This window comes from Tamandua tetradactyla, unplaced genomic scaffold (genome assembly GCF_023851605.1).
Source record: "Tamandua tetradactyla isolate mTamTet1 unplaced genomic scaffold, mTamTet1.pri scaffold_222_ctg1, whole genome shotgun sequence".
NCBI classification, from domain to species: Eukaryota; Metazoa; Chordata; class Mammalia; order Pilosa; family Myrmecophagidae; genus Tamandua; species Tamandua tetradactyla.
This window is the reverse complement of record NW_027518331.1, coordinates 12,077-27,203: the sequence shown is the minus strand read 5'-3', so window position 1 is coordinate 27,203 and position 15,127 is coordinate 12,077. Positions and strand designations below refer to the sequence as shown.

Here is a 15,127-nt window from a genome sequence, read left to right as displayed (position 1 = left end):
TCCAGTTTTAATCTGTTTTACATAATATTGGAATCAAATTCCTTATATTTCTAAGGCTGTTTTGTTTTATGTATTTAGCTTCTATGTTGTTTAGTGTATACTAATTTATGGCTGATAAAATCATCTTTGTAAAACTGTGGCCTTTATCATTGTTTCATTTATCTTTATCTTATTTGGTACTTTTAACCTTTAGAATTCCATTTTTATAATACAATATTTCTCAACCCCAGCTTTCTTTTAGTTTGCCTTTTCTTTTTATCTCTTCACATATCCATTTATTTATTTTCATTTTTATTTTGCTAAAATATACTACTTATAGACAACATATAACTGGAATTGAGTTTTTAATCTCTACTTTACAGTCTCTGCTTTTTAGGGGGGTATTCAGTCCACTCACATTTAATCTAATTATATTCCTTCATCATACTTTCATGTTTAATACTTACCTTACATTGTTACATCCATTTTTTTCCATCCTTATGTTTGGTGGATGATCAAGTTGTCATTCACTATTCTTTGTCCTCATTAGCATGAACACTCTATTCATTTCTTCATTCCACAAACGGTTACCTTCTCTTTTCCGACTGTGTCATAATACACAAAGGACCAAACAAGTTTACTCCTAAAGATAAACTACTTTCTCTACTAGGATGCTCTATAACCCCTATTATTCCTCAAACACCCAAAGAAAAGGGCAGCATTATACATTTCTACTCTCTCATCTCTATCCCACCTCCAGATTATTGGATTTTACTTAGATCATTTAGAAGTGTTTAGAGTTCTCTTTAAATAGTCTTTTTGAAAGTTCTTCTTCAGCCCTTATATTATTCAAATTGCATAGTAAGTCTTTATTTATTAATATTTTAATTCTGTATATCTATTCATTGATTGTCATTAGTACTTCTCCTCTTCTGTTCCCTTTCACCTTTTTTGGGGGGGGGGGGGTGAGGGGAAGGTCCAGGAATCAAACAAGGGTCTCCCACATGAAAGGTGAGAATTCTGCATTGAACCACCCGTGCACCCCCTTTCACTTTTTTAAGGACTGTATTTTGGTTTATTTTGTTTTGTTGGAATGAAATTGCAGTATTATCCTTAGACGGGGAATATGTATAATGCATTATCTGAATTCTATAGATCATCAAAATCTTTCTTTTATACTGCAGATATAAATGTGCATGACTTTTGATCTATAAATTCCACATCTAGGAACATATGCTAAGTAAATAATACTAAGTATTATATAGATATAACATGTTATATAGATATTTGTTAATATGTTATATAAATAAGTCTATATATAGGTTTTATATATAAATATATACCTATATCACACAATACAATCATCTTCAATCACACAGGAATTTCTCAAGAACAATTTAACCTCCACTGAGGGAAATAGCTTATTCACTATTTATAAACAGGTGGGGAGGGAGGCTCTATATTGTACATCATTTAGAACCTTTTTTAAAATGTTCATTCTTGTGAATGGATTACGTACTCAGAAAATAAATAGCACATAACATAAATTGTTCTTGCCTCTTGAGATTCATAGCCTTCTTGTTTGACTTTTCCTATAGTACCCAATATCAAAAATATGATGGCCATAGAATACAACCACATATAACTAAAATATCCTAACTCACTCACACATAACACACTAAATGGGAATTGCTAAGTACTAATAGATGATTTAGATATAGACACATTCTTAGTACTCAAGGCACTTTTCAGAAGATTAACACACTTATTAGGACTTAAAAGCTCATATCCACTCCATGTCCTCTGCCTCATTCTAAGTTATTCTCTGACCTGATGTAGGGTCTACCTTTCAGCCCCATGTGATTTCCTCTCCAATAACTATGTTAATTTTTTATAAGATAGTACAATTCATGGGACAAATTATCACTCAAAAATGGTAGCTATCATTCTTTTTCATCTTAGGTCCAGTCGATGCCCTTTACTCTTCAGAATTCTTCTCCACTTAATTTTATAAGATGCTTTACTCTGAACCCCAGTTTCATCTCAATTTCACATAACTAGTCTCATCAGCATCATCCTAAACCAAACCTGATTGCCCCATTCTAATTTCTCACAGCCGAACTCTCAACTCTCTGTAACTTTTTCATACAAATCACAATTTTAGGGTTTTCCAGAATTTCTGGATTATAGTGTAAACCATTTGAGACTATTAGGCATTTTATATGTGGAGGTCTTGAACAATGGATATTACACATGTACCTGTAAACGTCAGCTCTCTGCAAAAACCATTATCTCATGAGGTACTCTTCATACTATACAATATTCTGTAAAGCACATTGCATAATACTGGAAAGAACAAAAGCCCACAATGCAGGCTTGGTTCAAATGCCATCTCTGCCAGTGATGAACTAGGTACTGGAGCATGTTTCTGATGATCCCTTTCCCTTCTCACTATAGATTGAAGGTAAGATGGTACTATTTTCCTTGTATTTGTTGGATTAAGTGAGATAAGTCTTGTAATTCAATTCGCATTTTTGATGGCTTTTTTTCATGCCTCTGCATCTTTGTGTTTGGCACTTTCCTCAGAGTCTGAAGCTCATTTACATCTCTAAATTCAATCATTTTACCCTTCCACAAAGTCAGGTACAAGTAGCTTAAAGCATAATCTGATCACCAAGTGTTTTATAAATGATATTATTTTCATCTTACTCATACAAATCTTAGCACATTTATTCATGGTCACCAATTCTTTGGACTCCTGAATATTAGCACAGTAGCTACCACTGTTGACACTTACCCTAAATTTTGCTAAACCAAATTCAATGGAACTGAATTGTGCTAGGGAATCAGCAGTCACAGATGCGTTATAAATTTCATACTAAAGAATACACAGTCTTCGTCAACTATGCATGAGCCACAATTAGGTGCCCAAGTATTTTGAATCTACTAAAAAGCTACAGACTGACAAAAACTAATTTATTCTGGATGGGCAGATTCTCTTCAGTTCATTGCACAATTACTCTGATGTGGAACTGCTCTTTTGATCCCATAGCTCTCTTTTTGCCGCTATACCTCAGTGAATAGTCTTTTAAATTCCATTTTCAACATTCGAGGTCTCTCCCCAGAGGAAAAAAAAAATCCCATTTTCAAATTTAACCACTTTAGCCCATCAGTACAATTCTTGCTTATAGCTGATAAATTGGTTTGTTTATATTTTTTTGCAGTTTACTTACCTCCAACCAAAGGTTGCTTCCCTTTCTAAGTTACAGCAACTGCAGATATTTTGCCTTGTTTTTCTACCTGCAGTCAGTATTTGTTGTTCCTATTTGTAGCTGATTCACAAAGAGGCAGCCACAAGTGAATACTCAGTTCACCACCACAAAATTCATTGACTGGTGACATTGTATAAAATGGTTTGTACCAGTGTGATTACTGGATAAATTGTCATTAAATTCCCCTAGTTCAGATAAGGTGTCTTTAGATCCTTAAGTTCAGAAATAGGAATACAATTAATATTTACCAATAAATTTCAGGAATAAAACAAATTAAATTTGCCCTTGAAGTCCATACTGAACAATATCTCATTGTGGAGACCAACAAATACTTAAAGAATTTGTTTCAGACTTTAGGACCCAGTTTAAATACTCCGCTCTTAAGGACCTCTCTAAACCTCATGCACAATTTAAATTGTTTCAGAGATAATACCACACACATGCATATGCATATAACTTGTAAAACTTCAGTAACAATCCCTAAAGGGCTAATTACTGGGGACTGCCTATTACTCTATACAAAGTCAGAAGGAGGTTCATGTACTGTCTTCAGTTTCCCCAGCTGAATTCTCTCTCTCTCTCTCTTTCTGTTACTTGAGTATGCACACATACATACACACACATTTTAAAATAATTGATACTTTATTTTACAATATGAATAAATTTTTAATTCATAACCATTAGTTTAGATTATAGTATAAGTTTACTTCTTGAATAAACATGTTTATTTTCACTGATTCTAAAGTGATGCATATTCACTGTTGAGAAAGAAGAATTGAAGGAGGAAAGAAGGGAGGAGGGAGAGAGAGAGGAAGGGAGGGAAAGAAGGAGGAAGAAAGGGGGGAGAAAGGAAGGAAGGGAGGGAAAGATTGCCACGGTCCAGCCGCAGCAGAGGGAACGGGCTTGAAGGTGTGGAGGGTCGTCGGCGCGAGAAGAACACAGAGACAGCTTAGAGAATTTTTTCTGAGAGAGTTGCTTAGGATTTATTTTTGCTTAACTGATTTTATACCCTTATTTTTGGCAAGGAAACAGGTATCACAGAATCATGGTTGTGTCATGGCTTACGTTTTAGGTAAAGTTACAGGTTCAGGGAAGCAAAGCGAAAGTACACGTTTTGATTTTCTTAGGAACACTTACACAAATTTTATAGCAGCAAGATATTGGCTTAAACCACAGACATTGTGTTTGCAGTTTTCTGAGTTTAGACTTTCTTTTCCTATTATTCTACAGGTGAGGCAATATGTCAAGACCTATTTTAATCTGGTTAAAGGTTAGCTTGTTTTGATTAAGAGGTTACATTGTTTGCTTAGATTTTTTTTGTTTTATAGCAATGGACGGTGCCGTGGTGGGGAGTAAATTTCAGGTGGCTCAATGCAGGGTTTTTTAATTGTAAAGTGTTTACTTTCTATGGGGTACTTTTCTGTGACTTGTTCTAAAGCACTTTTGCCTGCTGTATCTGCAGCATGACTTGCTTAATGGGGGCGTCCCAACTTAATTTTTTCCAACAGTCATTAACAAGGTTTTGCAATTTGTACAATTTGTATCATTTTTTTCCAATTCTTTTGCTTTCTGATTCGTTTTGATATAATGCTTGGAGCACAACCAGCAACAAGAAACACACAATTAGTGTCATTAATCCCAGTTTTTTTCTATTACACCATTTTATGCCTCGTCCTCTTTTGGGGCGTTGAAGGCCTTGCCACCGCCCTTCCTTCCAGGGAACCGTGTCAAACTGGGGAGGAAAAAAGAGGACGTGGCAAAAGATGGAAGAAAAAGAAGGGAAAGGAAAGGAAGACAAGGCAAGGTAAGAATAGAAATCATCGGGCAATATGTAAAAGTGTAAAGAAGAAAGAGAAAAAAAATTGTAGTTGAACAACCTAGTGATAACCACAATTCAGGAAGCATCTCTTATTAATATAAAACAATATAATGACTCAAGCTAAAATCAGTTGCCAATCTCCCCCACAGCTTCCACTGAGTCTCCTTAAGGCTGGACATTTTTTTTTTTTTTAACAAAAAACAAACAAGCAAAGCCAAAGTCTAAAGGAATTCATCTGGAGTTATTACAATTCTTCCTCTCCTTTGAACCCTAAGATAGTGGGATTCAAAGTGGGTGGGGGTGTCCTAGGAGGTGCGGAAAATAGGCATTAAGATGGAGAACTAAAGTATTATAAGTAATGTGCATAGCTTTTTTTTTCTTTAGTTGCCACCCTATGGGTGTGAAATTTCTTTTTTTTTTATTAATTAAAAAAAATTAACTAACACAACATTTAGAAATCATTCCATTCTACATATGCAATCAGTGATTCTTAATATCATCACATAGATGTATGATCATCATTTCTTAGTACATTTGCATCGATTTAGAAAAGAAATAGCAAGACAACAGAAAAAGAAATAAAATGATAATATAGAGAAAAAATAAAAATAAAATATACAAAAAATATATATAAAAAACAAACAAAAAAAAACTATAGCTCAGATGCAGCTTCATTCAGTGTTTTAACATAATTACATTACAATTAGGTAGTATTGTGCTGTCCATTTTGAGTTTTTGCATCTAGTCCTGTTGCACAGTCTGTATCCCTTCAGCTCCAATTACCCATTATCTTACCCTATTTCTAACTCCTGATGGACTCTCTTACCAATGACATATTCCAAGTTTATTCTCTAATGTCAGTTCACATCAGTGGGACCATACAATATTTGTCCTTTAGTTTTTGGCTAGTCTCACTCAGCATAATGTTCTCTAGTTCCATCCATGTTATTACATGCTTCATAAGTTTATTCTGTCTTAAAGCTGCATAATATTCCATCGTATGTGTATACCACAGTTTGTTTAGCCATTCTTCTGTTGATGGACATTTTGGCTGTTTCCATCTCTTTGCAATTGTAAATAATGCTGCTATAAACATTGGTGTGCAAATGTCCGTTTGTGTCTTTGCCCTTACGTCCTTTCAGTAGATATCTAGCAATGGTATTGCTGGGTCGTATGGCAATTCTATATTCAGTTTTTTGAGGAACCACCAAACTGCCTTCCACAGTGGTTGCACCATTTGACATTCCCACCAACAGTGGATAAATGTGCCTCTTTCTCCACATCCTCTCCAGCACTTGTCATTTTCTGTTTTGTTGATAATGGCCATTCTGGTGGGTGTGAGATGATATCTCATTGTGGTTTTGATTTGCATTTCTCTAATGGCCAGGGACATTGAGCATCTCTTCATGTGCCTTTTGGCCATTTGTATTTCCTCTTCTGAGAGGTGTCTGTTCAAGTCTTTTTCCCATTTTGTAATTGGGTTGGCTGTTTTTTGTTGTTGAGTTGAACAATCTCTTTATAAATTCTGGAATACTAGACCTTTATCTGATATGTCGTTTCCAAATATTGTCTCCCATTGTGTAGGCTGTCTTTCTACTTTCTTGATGAAGTTCTTTGATGCACAAAAGTGTTTAATTTTGAGGAGCTCCCATTTCTTTCTTTCTTTCTTCAGTGCTCTTGCTTTAGGTTTAAGGTCCATAAAACCGCCTCCAATTGTAAGTTTCATAAGATATCCCCTACATTTTCCTCTAACTGTTTTATGGTCTTAGACCTAATGTTTAGATCTTTGATCCATTTTGAGTTAACTTTTGTATAGGGTGTGAGATACGGGTCCTCTTTCATTCTTTTGCATATGGATATCCAGTTCTCTAGGCACCATTTATTGAAGAGACTGTTCTGTCCAGGTGAATTGGCTTGACTGCCTTATCAAAAATCAAATGTCCATAGATGAGAGGGTCTATATCTGAGCACTCTATTCGATTCCATTGGTCGATATGTCTATCTTTATGCCAATACCATGCTGTTTTGACCACTGTGGCTTCATAATATGCCTTAAAGTCCGGCAGCTTGAGACCCCCGGCTTTGTTTATTTTCTTCAAGATACTTTTAGCAATTCGGGGCACCCTGCCCTTCCAGATAAATTTGCTTATTGGTTTTTCTATTTCCGAAAAATAAGTTGTTGGGATTTTGATTGGTATTGCATTGAATCTGTAAATCAATTTAGGTAGGATTGACATCTTAACTATATTTAGTCTTCCAATCCATGAACACGGTATGCCCTTCCATCTATTTAGGTCTTCTGTGATTTCTTTTAACAGTTTTTTGTAGTTTTCTTTGTATAGGTCTTTTGTCTCTTTAGTTAAATTTATTCCTAGGTACTTTATTCTTTTAGTTGCAATTGTAAATGGAATTCATTTCTTGATTTCCCCCTCAGCTTGTTCATTGCTAGTGTATAGAAACGCTACAGATTTTTGAATGTTGATCTTGTAACCTGTTACTTTGCTGTACACATTTAAAAGCTCTAGTAGTTTTGTAGTGGATTTTTCCGGGTTTTCAACGTATAGTATCATATCGTCTGCAAACAGTGATAGTTTTACTTCTTCCTTTCCAATTTTGATGCCTTGTATCTCTTTTTCTTGTCTAATTGCTCTGGCTAGAACCTCCAACACTCTCTTGAACAATAGTGGTGCTAATGAACATCCTTGTCTTGTTCCTGATCTTAGGGGGAAAGTTTTCAATTTTTCCCCATTGAGGATGATATTAGCTGTGGGTTTTTCATATATTCCCTCTATCATTTTAAGGAAGTTCCCTTGTATTCCTATCCTTTGAAGTGTTTTCAACAGGAAAGGATGTTGAATCTTGTCAAATAACTTCTCTGCATCAATTGAGATGATCATGTGATTTTTCTGCTTTGATTTGTTGATATGGTGTATTACATTAATTGATTTTCTCATGTTGAACATCCTTGCATACCTGGGATGAATCCTACTTGGTCATGATGTATAATTCTTTTAATGTGTTGCTGGATTCGATTTGCTAGAATTTTGTTGAGGATTTTTTGCATCTATATTCATTAGAGAGATTGGTCTGTAGTTTTCTTTTTTTGTAATATCTTTGCCTGGTTTTGGTATGTGGGTGATGTTGGCTCCATAGAATGAATTAGGTAGCTTTCCCTCCACTTCATTTTTTTGAAGAGTTTGAGCAGAGTTGGTACTAATTCTTTCTGGAATGTTTGGTAGAATTCACATGTGAAGCCGTCTGGTCCTGGACTTTTCTTTTTGGGAAGCTTTTGAATGACTGATTCAATTTCTTTACTTGTAATTGGTTTGTTGAGGTCATCTATTTCTTCTTGAGTCAAAGTAGGTTGTTCATGCCTTTCTAGGAACTTGCCCATTTCATCTACATTGTTGTATTTATTAGCGTAAAGTTGTTCATAGTTGGACATGGTTTTCAATTTCTTTGTGGTGTGTATGTAGGAGTGGAATTGCTGGGTCATGTGTTAATTCTATATTTAACCTCTTGGGAAATTGCCAAAGTAGTCCACAGTAGCTGCACCATTTTAAATTCCAAGCCTTTTCTGGTTTTGATATCAAGATAATACTGGTCTCACAAAGTGAACTAAGTTTAGAAGCTCTTTCCTTTCTTTACTTTCGGAAGAAGTTTTAAGGGAGTGGTATTAGTTCTTTCTTAAATGTTTAGTAGATTTATCAATGAAGGATCTGAGCTTGGGTATTTTCTGTGTGTAAAGCTTCTAATTTACTAATCCAATCCCTTTACTTGTTATAATCCTACTTGGATTTTGTTTCCTCTTCGGCAAGTTTCAAAGTTATGTGTTTTCTACGAATATTCCATTTCATCTAAGTGATCTAATTTGTTGTCATACCATTGTTCCTAATATTACCTTATAATTCTTTTATATATCTGTTATACCTATTAAGATATATCCTCTTTCATTCCTGATTTTAGTAATTAGAGCTTACTATTCTTCTCCTTGTTAGTCTAGATTCAATCATTATTATTTATGCTTGCTTGCTTGTTTTGGTGTAGATTTTTCTACTTTTTAAGATGGTAGTTTAGATTATTAATTTGATATCTTTTTCCTTTTTAATATAGATGTTTAGATCTATCAATTTCCTTTAAGCATTCATTACTTTACCTGCATCTCATAAGTTTTAACATGTTGTGCATCAATTTTATTAATCTCAAAGTATTTTCTAATTTTCATTGTGATTGTTTTTCCCTCGATCTATTAGTTATTTAGGTGCATGTGTTTTAATTTCCATATATTTGTGAACTTAGTAATTTTTGTTCTGTTATTGAGTTTTAATGTAATTGCACTGTAGTCAGAGAATATACATTGCATGATTTCAATCCTTTCAGATTTATTGACATGTTTCATCCCATATCATTTAATGTATCCTGGAGAATATTCTGGTGCATTTGAGAAAAATATGTATTCTGTTGTTGTTTGGTTGACTGTTCTATAGATATCTAATAGGTCTAGTCAGTTTATAGTGTTTATCAAGTCTCTTATACCTTTTTTAGGCTTCTGCCTAGTTTTTGAGCCATGATTGAAAGTATAATTATACTTTTAAGTATGGATCCAAAAATTCTAAATAAAAATTTGGCAGAATTCATAAAGACCTTAAAGTATTGACTCTTACAGGATTGCTTAATCATAACCAAGAAATATCAACTCCAAAATGTACTTATAAATTCAGTAATGATACATTGAGGACGACAGAGCACATAATCCATAGATACTGAGAAGTTTTGAAAAAATTCTTTATCCCTTTCTGGAAATCATACTTAGCATTATATAAACATATTTAATATAAACTAATAGCTATCATCATGTTTTATTGTTAAGTGACAGGATGATATTTATTTTAGTCAATAGAAGGGAAAGGTGTTAATTATAACCATTATTATTTAACTGCCTTATATTGAAAATAACATGACAAAGAATAAGTATGAACATTGGAAAAGAAATATTCAATTTATTTTCAGATCATAATATTCTTTCTATAAAAGTCTATCAATTTGTGGAAAAAATAAAGAATTCAATGATAGCCAATAATAAAGTCAGTTTGCAAAATTAAATCGTTTCCTGGTGAATATAAAAGCATTTTTGTGTGTGTAATGGTGAGGTCCTTGTGTCAACTTGGCCAAGTGATGAGGCCCAGTTGTCTGGCCAAGCAAGTACCGGCCTGACCATTGATTGCTACAGGGATATTTCATGGCTGGTTGATAAACCAGAAGGCTGTTGTGAAAAATCATCTATCAGTTGATTTCATTTGTGGCAGATTACAACTGTGATCAACTAAGGCATGTCTCACACAATGAGATAGTTCAATCAGTTGAAGGCTTTTAAGGAAGAAGAAAGACTTTTTCACTACTTCTTCAGCCAGCGCCTCTCCTGCGGAGTTCGTCCAGACCCTTCATCAGAGCCACCAGCTTCACAGCCTGCCCTGTAGATTTTGGGCTCTTCCATTCCCATGGTTGCCTGAGACACCTTTATAAATCTCATATTTACACATCTTTCCTGTTGGTTCTGTTTCTCTAGAGAACCCTGACTAACACAGTAATACCAAAAACCTAGAAACACCCCAAATGTCCACAAAAGGATTAGTTATATAAATTCTGTTGTATCCATGCCCACAATAGAATAATAATCAGCCCTTAACAACAACCATTTAGGTATCTTGCAAAGAGAATATTTCGAGTGAAAAAGCCAGCTGCAGGAAACTGCATGTTGAATATGCAGTTTTTAAATATGAATTAAATATATGTACACTGTGAAAATATATTTACATATATTCCCCAAATATTACTTTTCATATATAAATATGTGTGATTTGTGTATAAATTATCTATATAAATGCATATGAAACCATATCCGTATTTGAATTTCTACTTTGCATATTTCACAGCATTTGAATATTTTACAATGAGCAAATTTTACTTTAAAATTTATATAAATACATATAAATATATAAAGAAAGAAATTAAAGGAAGTTGTGATCCAAAGAAAAGATAAGAATCAAAAATTAGGCATTAAAATGGCCTATGTAAATCTTAAGAAGGCTAGTGTCCATGACCAGATTGTAGTAAATTGAGGAATTAAAGAGAGACGAAGAAGAGGACAGTTAGTGTTAGTCTGATTTCAAGTAGCTAGATTAAAAACAGTAGGAAAATGAGTAGTAGCTAGACAGAATTATAAAGGTTGTATTTTGGTTGATTTCATTTTGTTTTTATTATTTTAAAATAAGAAATAAAGGAGCATGTTTATAAGTCAAGTCAGTAACCAAGGAGAAGTTGAAGATAGATAAGACAGTGAGTATATTTATATTTATAAATATATAAACAAAGTTATATAATATATAAACAAAGTTGAAGATAGATAAGGCAGTGAGTATATTTGTATCTGGAATTCCCCAAAGAGTAGTGTCTCACCTGTACTCGGAAATAAGCATACTCATATCCTACTGATTTCTCTTCCACGTCAAACCCGTATATCTGCATGCCTCCTGAGAAGGAGACCTCAACTATACTCCTTCCTGCCTGTCACCTCCATGAGAATGGAGATGAGGGGGATACACAGTGTTCCCTACCCTTGTATATTTTGCAGTCCAGCAGAAAAATCTCTCTCTCTTCTTTCTCTCTCTCTCTCTCTCTCTCTCTCTCTCTCTCTCTCACACACACACACACACACACACACACACACACACACACATCTGGTATACCAGGTAAGATGTTATTACGTTCCTGAGGGGAAAAAATTGTTAACAACAACAAAATAATCTTCCATAAGAAGCTTTCAAAATAGTTTCTGAATGAGTACTCTAGAGCTCAAGTACTAAAGAAAGCATAACAGTATTATAATGATAGTGTATTTGCCTGACAAATGTGAGCACATGAATACATCAAAACAGATTATTTACTTTTTCTTAAGCCTTTGATTCTACATTCCTATGAGAGGAAAACTATCCTGGTCTTATCCTACGAGGATAAACGTGTGCATTAAAATTTTCACTTGCTTAAGTCAATTTTCTATTACAAACGTATTAAGTCTGATATAAGACTTGGACCTAAAATAGTCATCCCAGAGAGTTTGTGGAAGTAGTTTAACCTACAAGGAAAAGAAAATTAGAGCCTGAGTATCCAAGATGGCCTTACTCCAGGGGTTTGCCACTTCCTTGGAATTCTTAGAAAAACAAAACATCTTATGAGCTGCTTTATGGAAACTAATAGACTACCAGAGCATGTTATGCATAATATGTCAGTGATCTCATTCCCTGGCCACAAGATTTAATCTGTGAATAACAATGATTGAAATTAGATGTAAATTTATTACAGTGTTATTCTTAAGTTTCAATAATGTCCAACATGTTAACCTTCCCATACTTTTTCCATTCACTTGCTAAGGAATTAAATATAGTTCAGGGTGCTTTACTATTCTTGTCACTAGAATTAAAAAGTTACTCAAAAAGATGAAATGACATTAATATATCCAAAGTATCCACAAACATTTTAAAAAGAAAGGAGACAAAACAGGGATCCCCTGGCTGATTGCATAGATGCCACCCCTAAACCCCATTTTCACCCTGTAGAAGTTCTAAATGTTCAGCATCCCTAGGGTTGCACAGAAAAATGAAATGCTGGACAAGAAAGAGTATTCAATGGTTTAAAATGCTTTGGAGATTAATTTGAAACTACCACACAAAATTCTGCACTTGAAAAATTGGGTGCAGTATTTTTCTTCATCGGTTTGATTGTTTTATCTTTATTTTTTCAAAGTGGGGGATTTTATTTATTTTTTGAAATATTTAGTGGCATGTTGCCTATAAGATGGTATGTTAAAAAAAAGTGAACATAGGAAAAGCACATAACGCCCAATTCCAATACTGCAAAAGACACAGAACATGAAAGATATCATTCAGAATATTAGAAAGTGTCCTTCTCCTAGTGGTGAAATGATAGTGACCTGTTTTCTCCTCATCATCCTGTATGTATGTCCTGTGTCTGGCAAATTCTCTATGGTGAGCATGCATTACTAATGAAATGCTATATGTTATTATAAAAATTAATATTACATATGAAAGTGCAAAGAAAATGCAAAGTAACCAAAATTCGATGTTACTTTTAAGTTTCAATTATGTCAACATGTTAACAATCCAATACCTTTTCTGTTCACTTGCTAAGGAAACTTTCGTTCAGCAGGTGCTTTACTGCCTCCTTCACATCCTTGTTTCTGAGACTGTAGATTAAAGGATTCATCATGGGTGTCATCACCCCATAGAACATGGATATGAGTTTATCAGTAGCACCCAGGTCATCTGAATCAAGTGACTCTTTAGATTTGGGCTTCACGTACATGAAGAGGATGGTCCCATAGAATATAATCACCACAGCCAGGTGGGCTGAGCAGGTAGAGAAGGCTTTCTTTCTCCCCTCAGAGGAGCGGATCTTGAGGATGCTGGAAATGATTAATGTATAAGAGACTACAATCAAGAGAAGGGGCATCAGTGCGAACAACGTTGTGGCTACCAGCATAGTGAACTCATTGCCTGAGATGTTAGCACAAGCTAACTTCATGACAGCAAGAATTTCGCAGGAGAAATGATTGATGACATTAGTTCTGCAGAATGGCAATTGTACCACTAATGCAGTCTGTACTGCAGAGTTGACAACCCCTGCAAGCCAGGACCCAGCTGCCATGGCACATAGGAATCCTTGCTCATGATGACAGGATATCGCAGAGGGTTGCAGATGGCCACATAGCGGTCAAAGGCCATCGTGCCCAGGAGCACACACTCTGTTGTCCCCATGGCCAAACCAAGGAACATCTGAACTGCACAGCCAGAGAAGGAAATGGTCTTTCTTTTTGAGAGGAAGCTCACCAACGTGGAGGGGATGGAGGTGGTGGTGTAGCAAATGTCCAGGAAGGAGAGGTTCCCCAGGAAGAAGTACATAGGGGTGTGGAGGTGAGAGTCCAGGATGCTGATTAAAATAAGAGTGCCATTGCCCAGGAGGATGATCACGTACATTATCAAGATCAGGACAAAAAAGAGTAGCTCAAGCCTTGGGTAACCGGAAAGCCCTTTCAGAAAGAATTCTATCAGAATAGTTTGGTTTTCCCATTCCATTTTACTGATTCTCTTCACCTGTGGGAAAACAGAGAATTTTTTAAGAACACATAATATTTTTCTTTCCTATGAAAGTCCATGCACGCCAATGCACAAATGTAAAATCACATGAACCCAATGAGAAGAAGAAAGAAAGAAAGAAAATAAGGAAAGGAACAAAGTAAGGTTCCTAGAGAGAAAAGGAAGAAGTAAAGAAATAATACAATAAAGAAGAAAATAATGATGGAGAAAATATTGTATTGATCTGGGCCATGAAATTTGTGTTTTTCATATTTTTATTTAACACCATAATATTGTCATCTCAAGGCAAGGAAACCTAAACCAAGAAGATTTAAGTCTAAAGTCACATAATTAAAATGTAAAGTCTGAGCTCAAACTCAGGCCTGCATCTACCACATACTTAGCTTAGTTTTTTTTTCTATACACTATAAAGGAATACAAAATATAGTATACTAGAGACTTGTAAACTTACCTTAAAAAGGTATTCTGGCTCCCAACTCAGAATATTTAAAAGTAACATGATGGATATTAATAAATTGAAAGTGTTTCAATCTGTATGGTAAATAGTCAAAAATGAGCACAATCTGTGTTTATTGAGTACCTGATTGCCCCCAAACCAGGTATAATCATGTAAAGTCTAAAAACCTGAAATCTTCCTGTTACACTGCAAATAGCTTTCTTCCTCCAGGAGGGAAGAACATTTTCTTAAATTTTATTTTGAATTATCATACAATAAAATATTATAGAGTAAAATGGATTTTCTTCATTTAGTATACACCTCTGAACTTTAAAGCATGCATAGATTTGCATAAGCAGCACCATAAATAGAATACAGTACTGTTTAACCACCTTTAAAAAAAAACCCTCATGCTACTCCTTTATAGTCATCCCTTCTACATACCTAGAAG

General features: G+C 34.7%; 1 pseudogene across 1 annotated transcript; it reads right to left on the bottom strand.

Annotated features, from left to right (window-relative positions):
* Positions 1 to 549: 549 nt before the first annotated feature.
* Positions 550 to 14,234, bottom strand: LOC143673234 (olfactory receptor 13C9-like; annotated as a pseudogene). The gene is made up of 2 exons (XR_013170269.1): positions 13,255 to 14,234; positions 550 to 584 (listed from the first exon to the last, which is right to left on the bottom strand). The product of XR_013170269.1 is annotated as an olfactory receptor 13C9-like (transcript).
* Positions 14,235 to 15,127: the final 893 nt, after the last annotated feature.